A 24,471-nucleotide genomic window follows, 5' to 3' on the forward strand; every position below is an offset into this window, starting at 1 on the left:
CATTGAATGAAGTCAGGTTGAAATTTTTGTTTTTTTTATGTATTAATATTTTAATTGATATACATTTTTTACTTTTTTGTATTACAAGATTTTTTCTAATGATATGTTTAATTATGCAAATGAGGCATTGTTTTATTAAATATGAAGTAGTTTGAAGTAGTTTGTATACATTCTCGCATAACAATGTGAACATTGGATAAAGGTTCAAAATTGTTGTTTATTAATATTTTTTTTTACTTTTTTGTATTGCATGTTTTATTCAAATTCTTTGTTTAATTATGCAAATAAGCCATTGCATTAATAAGCATGTTTAAAATTTAAATGAGCTATTGTTTTAATAAATATTTAGCAATGTGCAAGAAATTCTTGCACAAAAACATTGAATGAAGTCCGGTTAAGAATTTTTGTTTATTTTTTTAAATACATTTTTGACTTTTTGTATTACAAGGTTTTTCAAATTATATGTTTTATTATGCAACTGAGCCATTGTTTTAATAAATATAAAGCGATCTGCATAAATTTCTTTCACAAAAATCGAAAAATTGGAGGGTTCCATTTTTGGTATGTTTATTTATACATTTTTGACTGTTTGTATTACACTTTTTTTTTAATTATATGTTTAATTATGCAAATGAGCCATTGTTTTATTAAATATAAAGTAGTTTGCATTGAAGACTGAATACATTTTAGTTCAAAACTCTTGTTTGTTTAATTTTTTTATTAATCTAAGACTTTTTGTATTCCAAATTTTATGCAAATGATTTGTTTAATTGTGAAAATAAACCATTGCATTAATAAGCATATTTAAAATTCAAATGAGCCATTGTTTTAGTAAATATGAAGTGATTTGCTTAAATTTGCTTCCGTAGTATTAAACAGTATTAAACTTTTTTTTTTCAAATTAAATGTTTGATTAGCTGTTTGCACACATTTATAGCACAAAAAAGATCATTGGATGAAATCTGGTTTAAAATACCTGTTTATTTATTTATTTTAAGCTTTTTTTTTGTTAAAAAAATCTGAAATTTTAATTAAATCAGGTTTATTTATTTATATTATTGTTATTATTTAATTATTATTATTATTATTATTTTCTATCACATTTGTTTTTTCAAATAGTATGGTAATTTATGCAGATGAGTCATTACTTTATTAAATAAGTTTAAAAATGAAAACGATGCATTACATTATTAAAAATGAAATCAATAATTTACATTTGTTGAGCAAAAAATAAATAAAAAAATCTGAACATTGGAATAAGGTTCAAAATTCTTATTTTATTTTAATTAATTAATTAATTAATTAATTTATTTATTTATTTATTTATTACTGATTGTATTAGCATTTGCATCAACCTTGGTGTGCAGAATTGCCTTCTTTTAAAACATTTTAAAAATCTTACTGTTTCCAAATTTTTGACTGGTAGTGTGCAACATATTGGTAAACACTGACTTCCATATAGACAAAAAAAACTAAAAAAAAAAAAAAAAATAGAAGTTATTGGTTGCAGGTTTCCAGCATTCTTTAAAATATCTTCATTTGTGTTCAACAGAAGGTTTTCACTTTTAGGTGAACTATCCCTTTAAGCTAAAAAAGAGGCCCAAATCTCAAAACAGACGAGTGTGATTTTTCCTCCAGTGTCTCGCCTTTACAAACCAAATGTCAGCGCTGCTCATTTCCGGCTTCCAGCCCTCAGACCCCTGGTTAAAAGTTTTGAAAAATTAATTGCTTCCTTTGAAATTAACGCCACACGACTCTAGACATTTGCTGGTCAGAGTTATATTCATCGAGATTAATTACAGTGAGCCGAGCAGACTCCGCAGGTCATCCGTTTTTATCTAAGCCTGGATTTGACAGGAGCCTTTTTAAATGTAATGGCCACGACACACACACACACGCACACACACGCACACACACACACACACACACACACACACACACACACACACACGCACACACGCACACACACACACACCACTTTCTGTTGTTTAAGGGTTTAACATTGCCATTAATGCCCAAGTCTAATCTGAGGACGTCCCAAATGCCCATGTAAGATGCTAGTGATCTCATTGTCCCAAAGTGAACTGTAGTGACTCTCGCTCACTTTTAAGAATGTCTAAATGCTTGTTTTCATGTTCAACAAATGTGGAACTGTGTGTGATTGAATTGCTCACCACTTTTCTAGCAAATATGATCTGGTAATATTCCTTAGAGATTGTGAATGCATGTGTGTGTGTATTAAGGGATCGTGATCTTTTTTTTAAATAAATTTAATTAATTTTTAATTTAATTTAATTTAATTTAATTTAATTTAATTTAATTTAATTTAATTTAATTTAATTTAATTTAATTTAATTTAATTTAATTTAATTTAATTTAATTTAATTTAATTTAATTTAATTTAATCTTTTCGGCTCAGTCCATTTATTAATCTGGGGTCGCCACAGCAGAATGAACCGCCCACTTATCCAGCATGTCGTTTACGCAGCGGATGCCCTTCCAGCCGCAAACTATCTCTGGGAAATTATTTCATTTAATTTCTATTTAATTTACTTTTTTTTTATTTTAACTTAATTTTACTTAATTTTATTTATTTTAATTTTATTTTATTTAACTTTAATTTTAGCTTTTTTATTTTACTTTGTTTTATTTTATTTTGAGTTAACTTTATTCTATTTGAATTTAACTTAATTTTATTTTACTTCATTTTACTATCAAGTTTTCATTTAATTTCTTCATTTTATTTAAGTTTTATTTAACATAATTTTATTTAATTAAATCTAGTTTTAATTGGACTTAATTTTATTTATTATTTGTTTTTACTTTATTTTGTTTTATTTTAATTCAACATAATTTTATTTTTTATTTCATTTTACTTTATTTTATTTTAATTTAACTTAATTTTGTTTTATTTTATTTTAATTTAACTTAATTTTATTTTACATTATAATATTGTATTTTAATTAAATTTAACTTCATTTATATTTTTAAAACAACTTATTTTTTATTTAATTTAACTTTATTTAATTTTATTTAAATTTTACTTAATTATTTTTATTTATATATATGACATTTTGTTTTGAGGAAAAGGCTGAATAGAACATCCTGTATCAGGTAAAACTCAATGCATTGATGTTCATTTTTTTTCATTCATCTTTTGAATTTTGTTGCAAGATTAAAAAGCAGTTATTTAAAAAAAGTTATAATTAAAAATAATTTTTAAAATCCATACTTGATATTCTCATAAGTAATTAATAAAAAGTAAGTTTTAATGATGAAAGTAATACTTTCAAAATATTAACAATTTCAAAATAATACTTATTTTAATAATTTTATGCTTGTTTAAGACCTAATATGAGTTTTTGTAACTTTATTCTAGAAAAAAAACGTTTGTTTGTTTGGGTTTATCAATATAAAGAAGTAACAGGTTTAAGTTTTACTTTGTGTTGTAAATTTTGCTTATCAGGATTAGAATGAGCTTTATTTGGCAAGTGTGTTTTTATAAAAAAAAAAAAATTGTGGTTTATAGAAAGTCAGAGTACATACATAAATACCGACACAAGGGAACAGAAACATATAAATGTGTGTCATTTATGTGCATTGAATGTACATTGCATGCAATTTATCTGCCTAGTGTTATGTATAATATGTACACTGTTGACAGTTTTGAGAAAAAACATATGTATGTTAACACTTTATTTTGATGGTCCATTAGAGTATTAGTAAACTGTCTGCTTAATATCTGTTGATACTGCTCTTCAACAGACATTTAACTGACTATAAGAACCTTTGCAAGTACATGTCAGCATAATCTAACCCTAACCCCAACCTAACAGTCTACTGATATTCCAACGAGAATTAGTTGGCATGTAAATGCAATGTAACTTAAAGTCAACAAATGGACCATCAAAATTAAGTGTGAGCATACAGTATGTATTGTGTGTAAAAACAGGCAGCAACTGATGTGCTAAATATTCAAGTTGGATATGGTCTTAGCAAAGTAAATAAGATTATATTCAATATTAAATCTTTCATTAGCACTATAAACAGGTTTACTGATCTTACTTTGCCCAAAAAGAAACAAAAATGTTATTTTAAGACGATCGGCTGCAGTATAAAATACAGACAGATATACAATTAATATTTATAAGCACATCTACTGTAGTCATACTCACAATAAACTTCCACCCACACACTTATCTGATCCAATAGCATCTCTGCAAAGTGTGTAAGAAATGCTATTATAATGCATGAACAGGAACACTGGGCAAATTAGGCTACATTCAGCAGACAGATTTTTTTTAACATGCATTTTCTTTTGTGTCTTGAATACTCGAAATCCTTTCCGAGAGCAATTACAGCGATTTTCAATTCCAGTGCTCGGCATAACTACAGATCAAGCGATCCGAGCCACAAAAGAAGCATATTTAAGCCACACAGTGAATCTCTCAGTGGCAATAACCGCATCTAGTCACCATTTCTTTCCACAAATCCCGATTTTGAAAAATGAAGAGAGGGAGATTACAGTAATCCGGCTGGGATTATAAGCGCTTCAGGGCCGGTCCTGCTTCTGTCTCTCAAACTCACTTGTGTCCAGCTGACACGGATGCAGTCACTGTCATACAGACCAGATAAGACCCAATTTTCTCTTTGGAAAAAGCAGAAGATAATCCCATAACTAAGTATGTTAACAGAAAAAAGATGGTGGGTGTCCTTTTCTGCTCATGCCATTTGCTATTTGAGCCTCTCAGTTATTGGAGATTTTCATAAAATTTGAGGTTTTTCTGAAGTGTTTTGTTTCTTTCTTTAGTATAGAGTAAAGAAACTTCCAAAACAAAGTTGTGCAGTTTTCTTTTGTGACAGTTTACATATTTGTGTCTGTGTATTTCAACTGCAACATGTGTATATATATATATATATATATATATATATATATATATATATATATATATATATATATATATATATATATATATATATATTTAAAGATGATTTTAAACAATTTTTTCTCTTGCAAAGAGCCATAAATTATCACTTTAGCATCACCAAACTTAATATATTTATTCATATCTTATAACTTTTTAAGTTTTAATGAAAACAAAAAAGGAGTAATGGTTTTTGAAGGTACTGTTAGGATTTAATTTGAGCTCGTTAGCTCAGCATTTTAAGCCTACAGTCACAAATTCACAAATTTAGGGGTGAAATTTGACTAAAATTTTAAATTTGGCAATCAGATTCGAGCTGTAGTTAAATCTAGCTTTTTTCAATTAAGACAACTAGCAAAAATGAAGAAATACATCCCAAAAACAACAGATTGCGACTGTGATTCAAGCTTTTGTGACCACTATGTTAGATTACTGTGTGCACTTTATGTTGGGCGTAACAAGTCAGCTATTGCTCATTTGCAAATGGTCAAATTGCTGCTGCACACTTTAAATGGTACCTGGAAATATGACCACATTTCCCCGTGTTAGCTTCGCTTCATTGGTTGCCAGTGAATTTTAGAATACAGATTATTTTATTTGTTTTTAAATGTCTAAATGGTCTTGCCCAACCTTGAGCATCTCTGAGCTGATCCACCCCTATAAGCCCACTCATTCTGTCAGGTTAGCTGATCAGCTTCCAAAAACAAAGTGTAAACTTAGCTGCAATCATGCCTTCACTGTGGTAGGTCCTACACTTTGGAATGATTTGCTGCTGTCATTAGACAGACCTCTTCAGTGTTCTCATTTAAATCAGCTCTTAAAACTTTTTTTTTCATTGTCATATGACTTAAATGCCTTAATAACTGGTTATTTTAATTTATGTGCCTTTTTTAGGTAGTTTAGCGACATTTTATCTTGTATTTTATGTATTTTGTATAATAATATGCTTATTTTGTTGGTTTGATGCTTTGAAATATCAACACCAGTTTCATTGTTTAGCATTCGCTTCATAGCGCAACTTTAAATATGAAAAACAAAAGGCTTTTTGACATTCAGCTCGTCCTTACGGCTCTGGTCGTTGTTATAACAAGTCAAGTGGAAAATGCATTTCTTAAGCTCATTATGATATATAAAACGGCTTTTACAGTGTCATTTTTCATGCTCAGACTGTGTAGAAAACGTAAGAAGTGGTGGAGAGACCTAAAGCTGACGGTCAGGGATGGAGGGACAGTGGCTTGGCTTTCCTGTTAAGCACATTAGAGGTGTGATACGAGGGATGACCTCTCTGAATCAAAACATGCTGGACGCTTCTGACATTTCTGAGGATTTACAGAACAAGATTTGTTAAAGTGACTGTAAAAGACATGGGGTCATTTTAGAAAACAGGTGGGCTTTGCAATTTCTAAAATGTTATTATTTATTCATTACAATAATATTACACACAACAAAAATGATTCAAGATTTAAGACAATTGCTTTGCATTGTCAAGGACAAAAAAATCTTAGAGATGTTTAGAACTATAAAAAATATAAAAATAATAAAAATAAAATAATAAAATATAAAATAATAATAATAATATCCTTTTTTTCATTTAACTTATATAGTAAAATGTAAAATAAAAGACATTTAAAGCCTGTCAATAAATGCAGATTATTTTATATTTTAGAGGATAGTCAAAATAAAATAAAAAAGATTTACTGTTGAAAGAATAAAAGATATTTATGAAAGAGAACATTTTTTATATGAAAATAAAAGAGCATAAAGACAAAATAACAAACTCTAAATTTTCCTTATAATCTACATTTATACAAATATTTTTGCTCAGAAATTGTAAAATTAACAATTACCTGCAATATTATGCCCGTCTATACACAAAAATAATTTAAAAAACCTTAATACATTTCAAATAATTTAAAATAAACAAAAATTTATACTAAATTACAAATATGTACTCCATTAACAACATATAAACATAAAAAACAATTACAATTAATACAATTAACTCTCTCTCTCTCTCTCTCTCTCTCTTTATATATATATTATTTTTTATGTAAAGGTCAGAAGTATGTTGTAAATTTTTTGCATAAATATACATCTAAATGATAAAGGAACATTATTTTAATCATATTTTGACATTTTCGTAGTACTTATTTGATACATTGAAACAGACATCTTACTTGCTATTGGTGTTATTTATATGTATATACAATTGCTTTTGTAAATTTAATATGACAATAAGACCAAAATGGGACATCTTGTCTTTGACCCATATTCCAGAATGACCATTAAAAAGAATAAAGGAGAAACTGAGGCAAGAAGCACAACAGATGGTGATTAAGAATCTGCTTCCTTCATACCAAAGACTGGAAAATGTCTAAGGTAGAAACATTTTTTGTTCAAAAACCTACACCTCTTGTTCTTGTATCATTCCCCTTTCAAGTAGCGAGCCCCACGATGTTCGGCCGAGATGTGCCCTGCAATTCCACCGACAGCTTAACAGCCTCACTTCCCACGTTGCACTGCATGTTTTACTCATGCAGAAATCTCCCACATAATTCGATTTCGTTTGGGTGAAGTGTGTGGGACTAATTAGAATTTCAAAAAAAGTGTTACATGGAAGAGAACCCCAGATGAGACGGTTAGCATCAAACAGCGTGACAGTTAATCCTTATCTGAACCCTGTAGTTCAGAGGGGAAAAAAGTGTGTGTATTTTTTTATTCAAATATGATACTTGAGATAATGCAGGATTGTCTCAGAAAAATAACTATCCACAAATACGCTGCACACTAATTAAGAGAAAAGTTCAGCCAAAAAGATTCAAATTTGCAGTAAATATGTTTACTCTTGAGTAGAACATTAAAGCGGATTTGTAGTGCAAACTAGGGTCATTGGAGTTAAAAAAAAAAAAAAAAACAAGACTGCCTGCACTTTGAACGCTCTTATAGTTATTAGTTATAGAGTTTAAAGTTTACCCTACTATATTTAAAGGTGAAACACCACAGGCAAAAAATAGCTTTTTCAAGCACCTGTCAATTTTTTGATCAATATAAATGTATGATTTTTATAGTATTTATTCATGTTTTTTTTTATGAAAAGAAGAACAACATTTTGTTACAATACATATTTTTCACCATTATCAATCACAGCTGGGATGTTTATTAAAACATTTATTTATTTATTCGCACCTAAATTTGTCTAAAAAAATATTTTTTTATATACATATATACATATTAAATATGCATATATACATATATACACATACATAACATATATATATAAACTTTTTTAATATACATATATACCTATTTTATTCTTGGCGGGCCAGTAATATACTGTATGCAATTATCGCATATTTAATAAAACGATGCCTCATTTAGATACTTAAACATACAATTTTATAAAACATACAACAAAAATTGTTTGCAATTCTTAATGTATTCAGTCATCTGGTGAAGTTGTGATAACTTTTTTTTTATATACAATTATTTTTTAGGTGTTTTCTATTTTATTTATAGGACAGTGAAGATTTACAGACATTAAAGCATGGGGAGCAGAGAGAGGGGAAGGATCGGCAAAGAACCCCAAGCCTGGAATCGAACTCGGGTCGCCGAGAGCACCCAGCTGACAAGTGACGACGCACCAACCACCAGGCCACTGGCGCCTACTAGTTATGAACTTTATAAATATATAGATAGATGGATGGATGGATGGATGGATAGATGGATGATCTACATTTCTGAATGTACATTAAATACATTTAATATATATGTATATATGCAATACCAACTGATAACTGATCATTTGAAAAGCCACTGAGAGCATTGAAAATCATGTCTTTGTTTATAAATATGAGCGTCCGCAGTGATCCAGATCTTTGACGTCTGCATTCGAATGTTTGTTTTTGAAGTTCTCTGTGTTTTTCTGTGCTCTGTCCTTGGGGAGATCTGAACTACCAGCGGATGAGAATCAGGAGGAATCTACAGTCTATCTGTGTGAGTGTGTGTGTGTAAGGCTCTGGGCTTTCAGGAACGACCTCGCACGATTAACAAATCAATTACACGCCGCTGCATTTTCTAGCAGAGAGACTCGTGCTGCAGCCCTGTAACCTCAGCATGGAGGCGCTGCGATTCCAGACTCCCTGCTCTCTGACCGACCCCTCGCAGCACTGCTCCAGCCGAGAAACCCCACGGGTGACCTTATCCCATAAGAGAGAGCAGATTGCACATGTGTTTGTTTGTCTTCACGTTCAATGATGCAGAAGTGCGCTTGACATTTCCGAAAACCAGTAGCACGACTCTTAAAGCCTCCAGCGCAAACTTTAACACCCTTTCGCTCAAGACGGAAGTTTGAGTCATACAACCAGAACTGCTCTTAAAGGGATCAGTCAGACAAACATTTACATTTGCTGTTAATTTATTCACCCTCTGGCTATCCAATATGTGCATTTTTTTAAAGTAAAAGATTAAAGAATATTTTGTAACTTGATGCGAGATAATGTCTACAGGCCCTTTTAGGGTACAAAAAACATGCAGTAAACTTATCGTGTCTATATAACAGTGTTTTTAGTATAATCTAGAGATTATTATAGTTTTTGTTTATATGTTGAATTAGTTAAACCTTTGATTTTGTTGTGTTTTTTCTCTATCTTAGAATAACATTTCATATGTGACATTTATTCAATCAGTAATTCATTCATTTTCCTTTAGCTTAGTCTATATTCAAAGGTCACCACAGTGGAACAAACCGACAACTATTCAAGCATATGTTTTACGCAGCGAATACCCTTCTTGCTGCAACCCAGTACTGGAAAAAACTCATACACACTCACTTATGCACACACTTTGGCCAAATAAGTTCATTCAATTCACCTATAGTGCATGTTTTTGGACTATGCTGGAAACCGGACTTCCAAGAGAAAACCCTTGTAAACATAGTGAGAACATCCAAACTCCACACAGAAATGCCAACTGGCCCAAACAGTACTCAAACCAGCGACCTTATTTCTGTGACGCGACATTGCTAACCACTGAGCCACCACGCCATCCATTTGACATTCATGCATTTGATAATCCAAATCATTGTTTCTAGTTCTACAGTCTCTTCTACCGTTTGACACGCCATAGAAGCCTGCTGGAGAAAACATTGTCCTATCTGACAATTTACAGAAAAATAACAAGAAATATGTCAACCCTAGTGTAAATAATCCAGAAATATAAATTTAGAAGAAACGAAAGATAAGCAAAATGTAGCACATGCTTTAGAACAGTGTTAGAACGGGGAAAATCAATACACTCAGATCTGCTTCTTAGCATCTAGCAACATTAACCCGCTTCATCCCAAACATGTCTTCTTATTAAAGACAATGAGGCATGACACGCAAACCAGACTGAGAGACAAAACTGTAACTCAAGCCCTGCAAACACTTAACCTGCACATCAAACCTGCCATTCTCCGCATCGCTGGAGCCTCCATTATTAGTTTTTCCATTTTACCTCACAGAGGCCTTTTGAAGACTTCAAGAAAACCACAAAACACATCCAGCTAGACGTCAGCTTTCAATTTTGCCCATATCAGCTACTGTAGGTTGTCTAATGTAAAATATTTAAAAACAAACATAAAAATCAATTTAAGTATTTTACATTTGAATACCTTTTAAATTATAACTTTTATTATCAGTTTGAATTTCTTTCTGCTTTCAGAATGGCATTAAAACAAAACTAAAGAAGGGTATTGAAAGCAACAAAGTGTTACAGGTCTCTTGAAGTGCTTTGAAATGTGCATTTTTATTTAATGTTTGATGTAATCTCAACCGAAGCACGAAGAGAGGGTGGGGTATAGTATAGCTCCTCCCTTTAAAAAACAAACAAACATCACAGCTCTGCCAGAAAGAATGGTTGAGCTTAAGTGCATCAAATGAAAAGCTAATGAGAAGCCTCCTGAAGGGGGTGGGGCATGTCAGACACTAGAGAGCATTTGATTGGTTACGATGTAATAAGAAACTGTAGTATTGGTTGACATGAATAAAATCATTGGTCCATTTGGGCAGAAGTGACAAACTACAAGCTTTATATTTAGCTTTGGCATTGTTTTGGAGCACACTAGCTTATGGATATCTTAAAAACAAACAATACTGATACTATCATCTAAAAAAGTTTATATTTTCATGGGACCTTTAAATGGGCATTCTTATTGTACACCTTTGAATTGAATTTATATATATATATATATAAAGCATAATGTCTATATGTCTAACAATGCCTAATGTCTACATCCAATTTCTAAAGCTGCATTCAGACCAGACGCAGGTTTAACATCAAGCGCAAGTAACTTACATGTTAAGTCAAAGCAAGGACGCGAATAGACATCCTGCGGGGCGTTATGCGTGAAAAAGGCAGCGTGAATGACAAGATTTGCGTGAATGAAGCAGCGCAAATAGAACATTTTGCACGACTGATGTGCGAATCGCTTAAGTTAGAAAATCTGAACTTGAGAGGACATCCACACCATGTTAACCAATCAGGAGCTTTCTCTTGTAGGGGGGTGATTAAGATGTAGCGCCTGTTGTGGTTGTTCCATCTTAATAAAATCCATGTTAGCCATTTAGCAAGACAATTATGCAAATCTGCGTCTAATGTGAAGTAAATTTGATGCAGGAAAGAAGCAAATTTGATGCGCGAATGAAGCGAGTGAAACACACACGAACACAGGGAGAACATGCAAACTCCACACAGAAACGCCAACTGAGCCAAGACACGAACCAGCGACCTTCTTGCTGTGAGGCCACAGCACTATCTACTCCGCCACTGCTTCGCCCTAATATAAAATGTTTTGGTATATAATTTAACATAATATAATATAATATAATATAATATAATATAATATAATATAATATAATATAATATAATATAATATAATATAATATAATATAATATAATATAACATAATATAATATACTGTAATATAACATAACATAACATAACATAACATAACATCATATAATATAATATAACATAATAACATAATATAATATAATATAATATAATATAATATAATATAATATAATATAATGTAATATAATATAACATAACATAACATAACATAACATAACATAACATAACATAATATAATATAACATAATAACATAATATAATATAATATAATATAATATAACATTATAACATAAAATAATATAATATAATATAATATAATATAATATAATATAATATAATATAATATAATATAATATAATATAATATAATATAGGCGACGCAGTGGCGTAGTGGGTAGCACGTTCGCTTCACAGCAAGAATGTCGCTGGGTTGCTGATTCGAGCCTTGCCTCAGTTGGCGTTTCTGTGTGGAGTTTGCATGTTCTCCCTGCGTTCGCGTGGGATTCCTCCGGGTGCTCCGGTTTCCCCCACAGTCCAAAGACATGCGGGACAGGTGAATTGGGTAGGCTAAATTGTCCATAGTGAATGTGTGTGTGGATGTTTCTCAGAGATGGGTTGCGGCTGGAAGGGCATACGCTGCGTAAAAACTTGCTGGATGAGTTGGCGGTTCATTCCGCTGTGGTGGTCCCGGATTAATAAAGGGACTAAGCTGACAAGAAAATGAATGAATTAACAATATTATATAAAAACTTGAGCTGAAATAAAGAGATATTTTTTAGCTATTTCACAATCCAACTCATCCTCAAATTTATTTCATAAATGCAGGAATCAAACTCATAAGCTGGCATTTCCTTCACTCTTTAATAGCTTGCTGAAGACTGAAAGACAATCTGAAACCCAAGCCTCGCTAAAGGCTCAACTTGTGCATCAAACTTGTCGTTCTCCATGTTGCTGGAGCCTCCGTTATTACTTTTTCCATTTTACCTCACAGAAGCCTTTCGAAAAAAACTTCAAGCCAAACCACAAAACACATCCAACTAGACGTCGGCCCTCGATATCGGCCCTATCTGCTCGCTGTTAAAAGGCTGGAGCTGGGAAGTTAAATGGAGCTGCGGTCGGGATCCTCCGGCCTCGACGCGCGAGATCAAATTAGCGCTGGATAAGTATCTGAGAGGCTGCTTGTGGAAGATATATCCGGAGTTGAGCTGAGGTAAAGACACGCGCTCGTCTTTCAAACGTAAAGCAGATAACAGCAGCGCCAAGCTCAAGCTAGTTAAGCATGTTAACCCCCCCGACAATAGCCTTACTGCTCTCACCAATAGGGTTAACGTTGCTAAAGAAGGTGTTAAAACGGGTGTGCAGCGGGTCAAAGATCTCTTAATCTGTCCTCAGAAAAGACATCCACTGAAAAACAGGCGAGTACAGACATGGTTTGGACCACCTGTTAGTGATTTAGGAGCTCAGGCTATGCATCAGCTTTGCTTAAGCTGCCCACAGGTGTCATGAGAGACATGCTGCGTTTGGCAAGGCAACATTAGTGTGGCTCTATGTGTATGTGCATGCACCTTGTATTCTGTATGTTGTGGGGAACCAAATACAAGTCCCCACAAGTATAGCAATACCAGTAAATTTAGACCCAAAAATGTCCCCATGAGGAAAACGGCTCATAAATCACACATAATAAAGTATCTAGGAAATATAAAAATGCTGATTGTTCCCTGTGATGGCTGGGTCAAGGGTAGGCTTAAATGTCCTCACAAGTATAGCAATACCAGTAAATTTGGACCTCATTGGGACATTTTTTTGGTTTCCAAGAGAAAAACGGCTTATAAATCACACATAATGAATGAATATAAAAAATGCAGATTGTTTCCTGTGGTGGTCTGATTTAGGCATAAGGTTAGGATAGGTTTAAATGTCCCCACAAGTATAGCAATTCCAGTAAATTTGGACATCATGGAGACATGTTTTGTTTTTTGCTTTATAATCCAGATTTAAAATCAAAGAAGCTGCAACACGATGTCAATGTAAAGCATAGTAAATTGTAGAGTGAAATTTAGTAAACCCAATTAATCATTCAGTTCAGTGTACCATAAATATACATTAACATTGTTATATAATACATAAAGTCCAAAACACACCCATATATATATAGACACACAAGTTCTAAACGTGTATTAAGAAATCTTACACACTTTTTCGGGAAGTTCTATGTGGCTGAATGAATGAACTCGAGAAATGATGGATTATTTATGTGCTTCCCTCTCAGAGGTCTGAATGCTGAAAATACTAATGCATCAATGAGCAGTGATGAGTATATGAGCTGGCCTCTCATCTCTCATATGAGCATGCTTTTATCAACACAGCAACTGCTAATGGAAGCCTCTTTTTTTTTTTTACTTAAAGAGTATTGGAAGTTTTTTTATTTTTATTAAATTTTTTTTAAAATCATCTTAAAATACTTTTCAGGTGACAAAAGTGATAAGTGCTTCATTCTGCAATGATCTATGAATTGGTGTACATATACATCTTTATAAAACAAATCCAGTTCCAAAGTGTGTGAGAAAATATCAATATATATATATATATATATATATATATATATATATATATATATATATATATATATATATATATATATATATATATATATATATACATATATATATATATATATATATACATATATATATATATATATATATATATAAATATATATATATATATATATATATATATATATATATATATATATATATATATATATATATATATATATATATATATATATATATATATATATATACACACACAACCTTGTTTACAATGATTTAGAAGAATTGTTTCTTTTAATTAGTAATGGTACACCATCTGGAAAAAAAAATAATAAAATTGTATTTTTTTAATAGCACATTTAAAATTTGTAATAAAATTAAACAAAACAAAACAAAACAAAACAAAACAAAAATAAAATAAAATATTTTTAAAGCTGGTCTAGGTCTAACTGGTCTAGATCAAAATTAAATACTAATTAACAATTAAATAATAAAAAGAAAAAGAAAATTACTAAGGGTTTACAAATGATTAAGCTGGTTTAGCAAAATTGCATAGGTGTTATGGAAAAAAAACTGAATGAACGAATGAATGATATAATTAATTAATTAATAATTAAATGAATGAATGAATGAATGAATGAATGGATGGATGAATAAATAAATAAATAAATAAATAAATAAATAAATAAATAAATAAATAAATAAATAAATAAAGTAAGGTACATTTTTGGGCCTTGAAGCACAGAAGTTGGGAAGTTTTAAACAAGATGCTATTGTTGTCGCTGGACCATTTGTGTTAGTATCACCAAATCACATCTGTGACATGTTCAGCCTCGGAGAGTGAAATATTGCTTTTCTCCTCCTCTCCTCCCTGAAACGCCTAACACAGCAGTTCACACGCTCTCTCAAAATAGAGGCTTGTTTCACGCCAAACCGCTTTCTCGCCGTCACGCAGGAACAATCTCTACAGACCGCCAGGCCGTCGTGTGAAATCCGTTTAAAAATGTATTAAATATCTAGGTAGTTTGAAAACAAAGTAATGGAGGTGAAGATTCAATTGAGAGAATGCTATTTGTCCAACACAATGCTTAAAGGAGTGAAGGAGATGAACAGTGAGGTGTTAATCTCTGATTGGCCCGCAAAGGCTCCCGACCTCAACCCTGTAATCCAAGTGAACAGCAAAAGATTAATTAGCAGCAGTTTAGAAAGAGATGGGAACGAGAGACTGTGCGTAGCTGTTGACCTCGAAAACATTCATGTTCCCACGATTTTTTTTTTTTTAAACACACTATGTGAAAAACTTGTAAATGACGTACTGCCACTATATATAGAACCAGTGTTTTTTTCCATAAAAAATGTGAGTGTTGTTTGCCTGTGAAAATGTTGCGTTTTAAATTGCTAGTGGTGATAGGGTTTGTAAAGGTGTCAAATTATGTCCTGGTGTTGTTACGGTGTTATATTGAGTTCAGAGGATTGTTAGAATACTCCAGTCAGTTGCTTCTGTGTTCTGCTATGGTGTTTAATTGTGTCCATCAGGTTGTTAGGGTCTTATATCGTCTTCATCTGGTTGTTAGGGTCTTATATTCTATCCATTGCGTTGCTAAGTTGTTCTAGTAGCTTGGAAGGATGTTCTGTTCAGTATCTTCTGCTGTGTTATGGAGCTTGTCAGGGTGTTCGCTTGTGTCCATTCGGTTTATAAGGCATTCTGGGGGCTTGTAAAGGTGTTCGGTTCTGTTCGGGGTGTTGTTAGAGTGTCCTGTTGTGTCCTGGAGCTTGTTAGGGTGTTCCCTTGTGTCCATTGGGTGGCTGATGTGTTTTGGGGCTTGTAAGGGTGTTCTGTTCTGTCCAGGATGTTGCTAGGGTGTTCTGTTGTGTTCTGAAGCTTGTCAGGGAGTTCCATTGTGTCCAATTAGTTGATGAGGTGTTCTTGGGGCTTGTAAGAGTGTTCTGTTCAGGATGTTGTAGGGTGTCCTGTTGTGTTCTGGAGCTTGTCAAGTTGTTCCTTTGTGTCGATTGGGTTGATAAGGCATTCTGGGGGCTTATAAGGGTGTTTTGTTCTGTTCGGGATGTTGCTAGGGTGTTCTGTTGTGTTCTGGAGCTTGTCAGGGTGTTCTATAGTGTCCATAAAGTTGCTAGGGCATTCTGGGGGCTTATAAAGCTGTTCTGTTCTGTTTACAGGGTGTTGCTACAGTGTCCTGTTGTGTTCTGGAGCTTGTCAGGGTGTTCTATTGTGTTCATTAAGTTACTACGGCTTTCTGGGGTTTTCAAAGCTGTTCTGTTCAGAGTGTTCTTAGAGTGTCCTGTTGTGTTCTGAAGCTTGTCAAGGTGTTTTCTTGTGTCCATTGGGTTGCTAAGATGTTCTAAGAACTTGAAAGTGTGTTCTGTTCTGGATGTTGCTAGAGTTTCTTGTTGTGTTCTGGAGCTTGTCAGGGTGTTCTATTGTCTCAATTGGGTTACTACGGCTTTTTGGGGGCTTGCAAGGGTGTTTTGTTCTGTTCAGGGCGTTGTTAGCATGTCCTCTTGTGTTCTGGAGCTTGTCAGGGTGTTCTATTGTGTTCAGGGTGTTGCTAGAGTGTCATGTTGTGTTCTCTGTGGGCTTGCTGGGTGTTCTTGGGGATTGTAAAGATGTTCTTTGGAGCTCAAAGTGTCGTTAGGGTGCCCTGTTGTGTTCTAAAGCTTGTCAGGGTGTTCTATTGTGTCCATTGTGTTGTTGAAAAGTTCTGGGGACTTGTAAGTGTGTTTTGGTGTGTTCAGGATGCTTCTAGAGTATCCTGTTGTGTTCTTGGGTCTGTCAGGGTGTTCTACTGTGCTCAGGGTGTTGTTATGGTGTCTTGTTGTGTATTCTTGGGCTAGTGGTGTGCTCTTGGGTATTGTAAAGGTGTTCTTTGGTGTTCAGGGTGATACTAGGATGTCCTGTTATGTTCACTGTTGTATAGCTGCTTGTTAGCTAAGTGTAGATGTTCTATTGTGTTTAGGGTGTATAGGCTGTCCTGTTGTGTTCTGGGGGTTGTTTGGGTATGTCTAGGGGTTGTACATCTGTTCTACTGTGTTCAGGGTCTTGCTAGGGTGTCCTGTTGTGTTCTGGGGATTGGTTGGGTGTTCTTGGGGGTTGTACATCTGGGGCCTGTTTCAGAAAGGAGGTTAACTGAAAACTCAGAGTATTTTAACCCTGAAATGAGAGAAACTCTGGGTTTTCCGTTTCAAAATGGCAGGTTTGTCAAACTCGAGAAAGCAGGGTAAGTCAAGCCTGTTTCTGAAACAAAGGTAACTTTAACTCAGAGTCAGTTACTGTGGTAACTTACTCTGTGAATCTAACCTGGTCAGAAGCAGGTTTTATTCTCTAAACTCAGAGTTTCTGTCGGTCTCCTCCCCTTTTTTAAAGATGAAGCGGTATTTCTCGTCTTAGCCTTACGTTTCCACCCACCTATTTTTATGCTTATTTTGGATACGTGCATAAAAAACGAATGATAGAAACGTCATCATGCACATAACTTTTTAAAATATGCATAAAAACCGCGCATAACTGAGTAGGATAAACTTTTATTCGATAGAAAATGTGCGCATAAACTACGATGGAAACACTTTTACTGAACAAATTACAGTATGTACATTAAAAAAAGATCATGATCATATGATAATGAAAATGTGTGTAAATGGACAAACCAGCAGGCTGGGCACACTGTAATACGTCTTAAATATTGTTTTAGTCATTGTAAAATGCCTTAACTAATTCAGTATTATAGTATATTATTAATTATCTCCGAACGTCTGGTGCGTGTCAAGAGTCTCCGCGTCTCATGGCTTCAGACGCCCCCACGTGTTCATTGTGTTTCAGTCTTCTGACATCGAGGCGCAAGTACATTAATTAGGCTAAATAAAGAATTAATTGACGCAGCTTCTTCTACCACAGTAAATTCTGTTTTTACTGTTGATATTTGGTGCCAGTTTAATCAGGAAGTGACGATTTTTTTTCTCTTTGACTCGTTGGATGGAATTTTATTCGCATCTTTTGTGCAATATTCCAGTTTTGCACATAAATTTATGTAATATATTTGGATGGAAACATAGCTATTGCCTACATTTTAGTCACACACAGAAGAACTGTACGAGAATGGCTTATCCTTTTTTAATAAATAATTAAATTAAATTCACCTTCGACATGCACTGTAACTAGATTAATGGGATTATTATTCTTTCTAAAAAATATTTTTAGTACTGCTTACCTTCTAAATGTTATATTAACCTCTATCACTTGATCAATAAAAAAGGCAGACACACAAGTGCACTGTTAAATCATTTAAAACTAATAAATGTATAAAAAAGTTTAGAAAAAAAATATAAACGTCACAAATTACATTACTTATTTTATTATACTTAAATATTTAAATACTTAAAAAGTGAAATTAGGCATTAACTTGAGCAGCTGTTTTCCCACGCTAACTGTCTCTTCTTCACTGATGGCTGCTTCTTTTCAAATATATACACTCATATTTGCTATAACTTTGCATGAGAACATCAAGTTCAGCTGGAGAAAGAAATGGTGATCTCTTTTATAAGATATTGCCATAGTCACTCGTAATGTCTACGCTCTATTGATAATGCCTTTTTAAAGTCACGGTGTGCGCGCTTAACTCTGAGTTGGTCTACTCGAAGTTGATTGATCCAACTCAGATCAGCTATTCTGAAACCGAAAACTCAGAGTTTTTAATCTCTCGGTAAATCAACTCAGAGTTCAAGTTTAAACTCTGAGTTGTTTGAACCTCCTTACTGAAACAGGCCCCTGTTCTATTGTGTTTAGGGTGTTGCTGTGCTTTTGGTGCTGATTATGTGTTGTTAAAGGGCCATGAAACCCCCTCGTTTCAGCAGGGTGTTTTCACACCTCTACTTCGGAAAAAGTCAGAAAAGCGGGCGTGTCCAGCTCTGTTTAGGGGGGAGTGTCGGAGGAACTAAAGTGGGATGGTGTGGGAGTGTCTATTTGGGCACGCGCGAGTTTCAGTCAAAATACACACACATGAGAAAGTGATGGTGTATTTTTTACAGTCATTGTGTTTAACCTACATGGACATCTGTAGTTGAATTATTTGCCAGATTATTAAATGTTGGACTTTAACTGCAGTTTGGCTCTTTCATTCAGGGAATTCATTTATGCCCCTCGCGACAAACGCGATATTTGATTCGAGGATCTGCTCTAAGCGTGTATTTTTCATGCAATGTTTGATACCGCACGGCGAATGAGAGAAAAAAAAGCTCCGCAATTCCCGGAAACTTAGATGCACACGACAGGTAGCGTCAGAAAGCCGCGTGTGTTATTCCGGTCACAAAATGCGGTGCTAACAAGTTTGCACTCAGTGCAATAGTTAACTTAATTCGATACGAACAAACTGAATAAACAAAGAGCACTGGTCGCTCACTTACCAAATCTGTAGAGACAGGACAATCACCAGCAACTAGAGCCGCGTCTTTATGAAGAGAAGACTACAAGAAAATCCGGATTTCAGTGTTTGCAGATGAGAACAGCTCTCAGGTAAACAATAATCCTCCTTGGACACGTAAGTTATTGTTGTCGAGCGTCGCGTACACTGTTAATCCACACGTGAGTCTGAGCTCTCACAGAGAGAAAATGAAAACGAAACTTAATGGCAGCAAACTATAAAAGCAACACTCCACGCTTGTTTTGCCAACACAACGTGGCGTCTCTGGTGTAAACAGTGACACTAATGAATATTAATGAAGTTGCAGAATAGAGCGCGCTGTTTGGTTTGAACCAAGTCTTACTCATGCATTAATGCATCACACTGTAAGACGTAATAAGACACACTCTGGCACAGACGTCCAGTCTGCACGCTGGAATACAACGCTATTATGTCATGACCGTGACGCAGCTTCAAAAATTCGTTTCAAACAGGAAGTACGAATTTGCTTGAAATATCGCAAAAACAACCAATTTACACTTTTTACTGAAATATAGGTGTCCTAATAGTGTTTTTAGCAGTGTGGGACACATATACGACTGTCAACAGCTCAAAAAATTTGTTTTGGTGTTTCGTGACCCTTTAAGGTGTTCTATTGTGTTCAGGGTTTTGTTATGGTGTCCTGATGTGTTTTGGGAGTGTGTCTGTTGCTCTAAAGTGTTGTAAAGGTGATGTTGTGATCAGGGTGTTGTTGGATTACTCTATTGAGTGCGAGGGTCTTGTTGTGACATCTGTGTGTTTAGGGAGTTGTTGGGGTGTTCAGAAGACTGCAGGGGTGTTTTGTTGTTTTGAGTTGTTGCAATGGTTTATTGTTTTAGCAGGGTTTATTAATTAGCAGCAGTTTTGTAAATTAGCAGATGAGGGTTTGTTTTATTTATTGGGTTGTCAGGCTGTTATTTTGGTTTTGGGGCTTGTTGGGTGGTCTTTAATGTAGTTAGTTGCTACTGTGTTCGGAGGATTAGGGGGTTTGTCAGTGTTGTGTTGGGGGAATTGGCTGTTGGATTGTTCTACTTGGTTGCTAAGGATTGTGTATTCAAGGTAGTTCACAGCATGTAATGGAAGTTTGTTAAGGAAAATAAGGTGTTGCTAGGGTGTTCTGTCTGGGAGGTGTTTAAGATAATTCATAAAATGATTGCTAGGTGACTTGATAGAATTGTTGCTATAATGTCATGGAAAGTTGTTAGGGCATAATAGTTTCTAGAGTGTTCTGGGGGGTTGCTAGTTAGTTTGCGGTAGCCAGGCCTGTGCTGAAGATGCAGTTCTCATGGTAAGGGGTCCATCCAAATCCCTGAGCATGAATGATAGCACGAGCCTTAGAGCAAGCACCACTAATTACAAAACGCCTAACTTGCTAAAGCTTTTTGTCATGCATAATAAAAGGAGGGTGGTTAAACATCTCCACTCCTGAAGCATTCTGGAAACAAGCACAGCAAATGAGCTTCAGATCTCTTTCCAAATTAGTTTACAGCAAACCACATCAACACATTTTTTTTTCTTTCCAAACACATGATATAATCTACACCAGACCAAAGATCACATAAAGTGTTTCCCATGAGCCAGGCATAGAATCCAGAAACCGTGGGACCATTAGAGTCCATTCATTAGCGCAGCAGCCTTCCTCTACAATCCAACGCGCTTTGATAAAGATTAAAATGTTGCCAACTGACTCAACAGAGCAACAGAGCCTAGAATTTAGGTCACGGGGAGATGATAAACAATTCATAAGCAAAGCAGAAAATTAAATATATAATATGATTCAATACAGTAATGAAAGAAAGCATTGTTAAGCCGTTAGACTGCTCTACAAACAGCTCCAGAAAGAGATGCCACACACACAAAAACACACACACACGTTCGCACATAAAAGCCTGCGTGCATTACTGTTGTGCCAGCGCTCAGAACAATTGTCTTTCACTCCAAGGTGACTCGCTCTCTCTCTCCATTTCCATTTCTCTCAGGGTCAGCTACGTGCATCTCTCTTTATGTGTGCGTATAAATTGAGAAAAGCGAGGTTTGCTTAATGCTATGCTGTCAGAACGTCCCGCAGCAGCCCTGTCCGCTGTGCATTAAGAACCTGTCAGCCAGAGTATGGAATTAATCAGCAAAGCCCCGAAGAAACAATTGCATAATCTAAAGCTATAAACTCGGCCGACCTTGCCTTCAAACGTGCTTAAATTTCCACCTTCAAATGGGAGATTGAGGGAGCGAAAGGGTCTGAGTCAATAGATTTCTCTCTCCTTTCTGCCCTCCAATCTTTTCTTCCTATAAAGAGGAATGATTGACTGCTGCTCCCAACTTTCCAGCAGTTAGGAATACAATTCCATGAGTTTTTGTTTTTGGCAATGTGACCTCCAGTTTGGCTTCACTATACTTTTTGTTTGTTATGAAAACATCGACCCCTGCTTTGGATTTTTCATGATGGTGGCAGTAAATGTGGGAACGTGACTGAAATTATTCTCTTATTTTCATCAACTTGTCTTTTTTGGTTAGGATATCTGATCATTTTTGTCATTATTAAATTAAATTTGTTATGCAAACATACTTCCACTTTGCTATGATCAGATATTTTCTTGAGTTGATATTTTCTAAGTGCTGTTTTAATTGTTCATTTATTGGGTATAGGCATGGGACATTAACCGTATTTAAGGTACACCACGGTTTGGAAAAGTCAAGGTTTTAAAACCGCCAAAACTTTCTGTCATACTGTTCCTACGGTGTTTGTAAGATTTTTTTCAACACTTTTGTTTGTTTGTTTGTTTTTTAGGACAACAGTATGCGCACTTCAGAATCTCGCCGGAAGTAGTAGGTCATCCGGGTACTTCTCGCATACTGTTTTTCGAATTCTATGAATTCGGACATACTACTCAGCTCGCATAATGTTTTTTTTTTTTTTTTTTTGCGTACTATATGGTATGGAAGTATGCAATTTCGGATGCAGCTATTATGGTCAAAACTGAAAAAAAGTTGTTTTTTACTCAGACATTGAAAAAGAATATATTTTGAATGCAGTAATCATAACATCACAAAACTGTGACATTTAAATCTAAGGTTTTTATAGGTTTTTGTTAGAAACTTATACCGGCCCATGCCTAATCGGGTTTCTGAAAGAAAAACGTGCAGAACATATTTATATAATAATCTAAGCATTGCTTGTCTTGTTGTCCCTTCAGCTAAAACTCTTATAATGTACGGAATAAAGAAATATAAACCCTTACACCAAGCACCATGCATCTGAAGTGGATAAACGAGTAGAAATAAGCCCTAATTTATCAAAGTATCATTTTCATAGTAGATTGATAACCATTATGTTAAGAATACACTTTTTCAGCTGATAACAGTACGATATATGTAAATGAGTGTGAACACAAGCAATCAGGCCTAATCCCAAATTTGCCCCTTAGCACTATACTTTCACTTCCCCTATCCATTCATTTTGTGTGCACATGTGAAGGGGTAGGGGTATCCCAATTCTCTTTTGCTTGGAGATGTGTGGGGTAGGGTGAAGTGCCAGGAAGTCATTCAAACAAATGTTTTTCAAATTGTATTGTGAGTAAATCATTTGAAGGTTTTCATATTAGTCAGTAATATTACTGAAATTTTACACAAATGTACACACACTGTAAAAGCCAACAGTCAACTTTATTAAATGAAATGAGTGTAATTAACTCCAAATTACCTGAAAGTTAATTGTACTCATTTGAAAAGAGTTTTAAACTGAGTGTCGAAGGTAATGAGTTAACTACAGTGAATACCTCTTCAACCTAAATGGAGTAAGTTCATAGTACTCACTTAGATTATTATTATTATTTTTTTTTACTCAAATGGTTTGTTGCAATCGGTTACCTCAAAAGTTTGAGTTGTCTTAACTTATTGGGTTTTAAGTACTCAGTGGGTTTGAGTTCTCTTTATTTATTGGGTTTATTTTGCTCAAAGTGCTTAGTTTACTTAAATGGATTAAGTTCACAGTACTGATTACGATCAGTTTTTGAACTTAAATGGTTTGTTGCAATCGGTTTTCTCAAATTATTTGAGTTAACCTTAACTTAACTTTACAGTGCACAACAAAGTAAACAGACTCAATGATGGGCTGAAAATCTGCAGATTTCTGGTCTAGCTATAACATATCTTTTTTTGCGTGTGTGTGCGTGTTCTAAAATGCATACAGGTGTGGAATTGACATAAAGGGGAGTAAATTATAACATGGTAAACTATGCCTGTAAAACACTAAGCCAGAAAGGCATTGACATCGCTAAGCCCTGCATATTTACTGACCTCAGATCCGGCTCAGACTAGAGGCGGCGGATTTTTGAGAGCACCACTTCATTTATTAACAAATCAATTGACGGAAAGGTGTGAATATTGCTGTGGTGACAAGATAATCTAATCGTCAGAAATTTGGATTTAGCCGTCAAGCGTCGTGAGCCATTGCAATTCTGATATGAAATGACAAGAGCACAGAGAGAGCATGCAAGAGAAAGCCAAGCTGCAATTACCAGCTCCGAGTGTGTTAGCGGTCTCTCAGAAAACAACTCTGCGACTGGACCGGCCTGCTATGAACCTCTCACTCTTTGAAGCAATCAATCGTGCAGAGACTATGGATTGATCTAACTTTAAAAGGGCGCCAATGACG

At 34.4% G+C, this 24,471-nt stretch overlaps 1 protein-coding gene and 1 long non-coding RNA gene across 4 annotated transcripts in view; one reads left to right on the top strand and one right to left on the bottom strand.

Annotated features, from left to right (window-relative positions):
- pcdh17 (protocadherin 17) overlaps nucleotides 1–24,471 on the bottom strand; it is a 147,296-nt gene that overhangs the window by 94,809 nt on the left and 28,016 nt on the right.
- Nucleotides 15,652–23,378, top strand: LOC147841826 (uncharacterized). Its single transcript, XR_015502770.1, has 3 exons — nucleotides 15,652–17,481; nucleotides 19,147–19,210; nucleotides 20,429–23,378. It is a non-coding gene; the product is annotated as an uncharacterized LOC147841826 (long non-coding RNA).

The sequence above is a fragment of the Danio rerio genome, chromosome 11 (assembly GCF_052040795.2).
Source record: "Danio rerio strain M-AB ecotype USA chromosome 11, GRCz13ab, whole genome shotgun sequence".
NCBI lineage: Eukaryota > Metazoa > Chordata > Actinopteri > Cypriniformes > Danionidae > Danio > Danio rerio.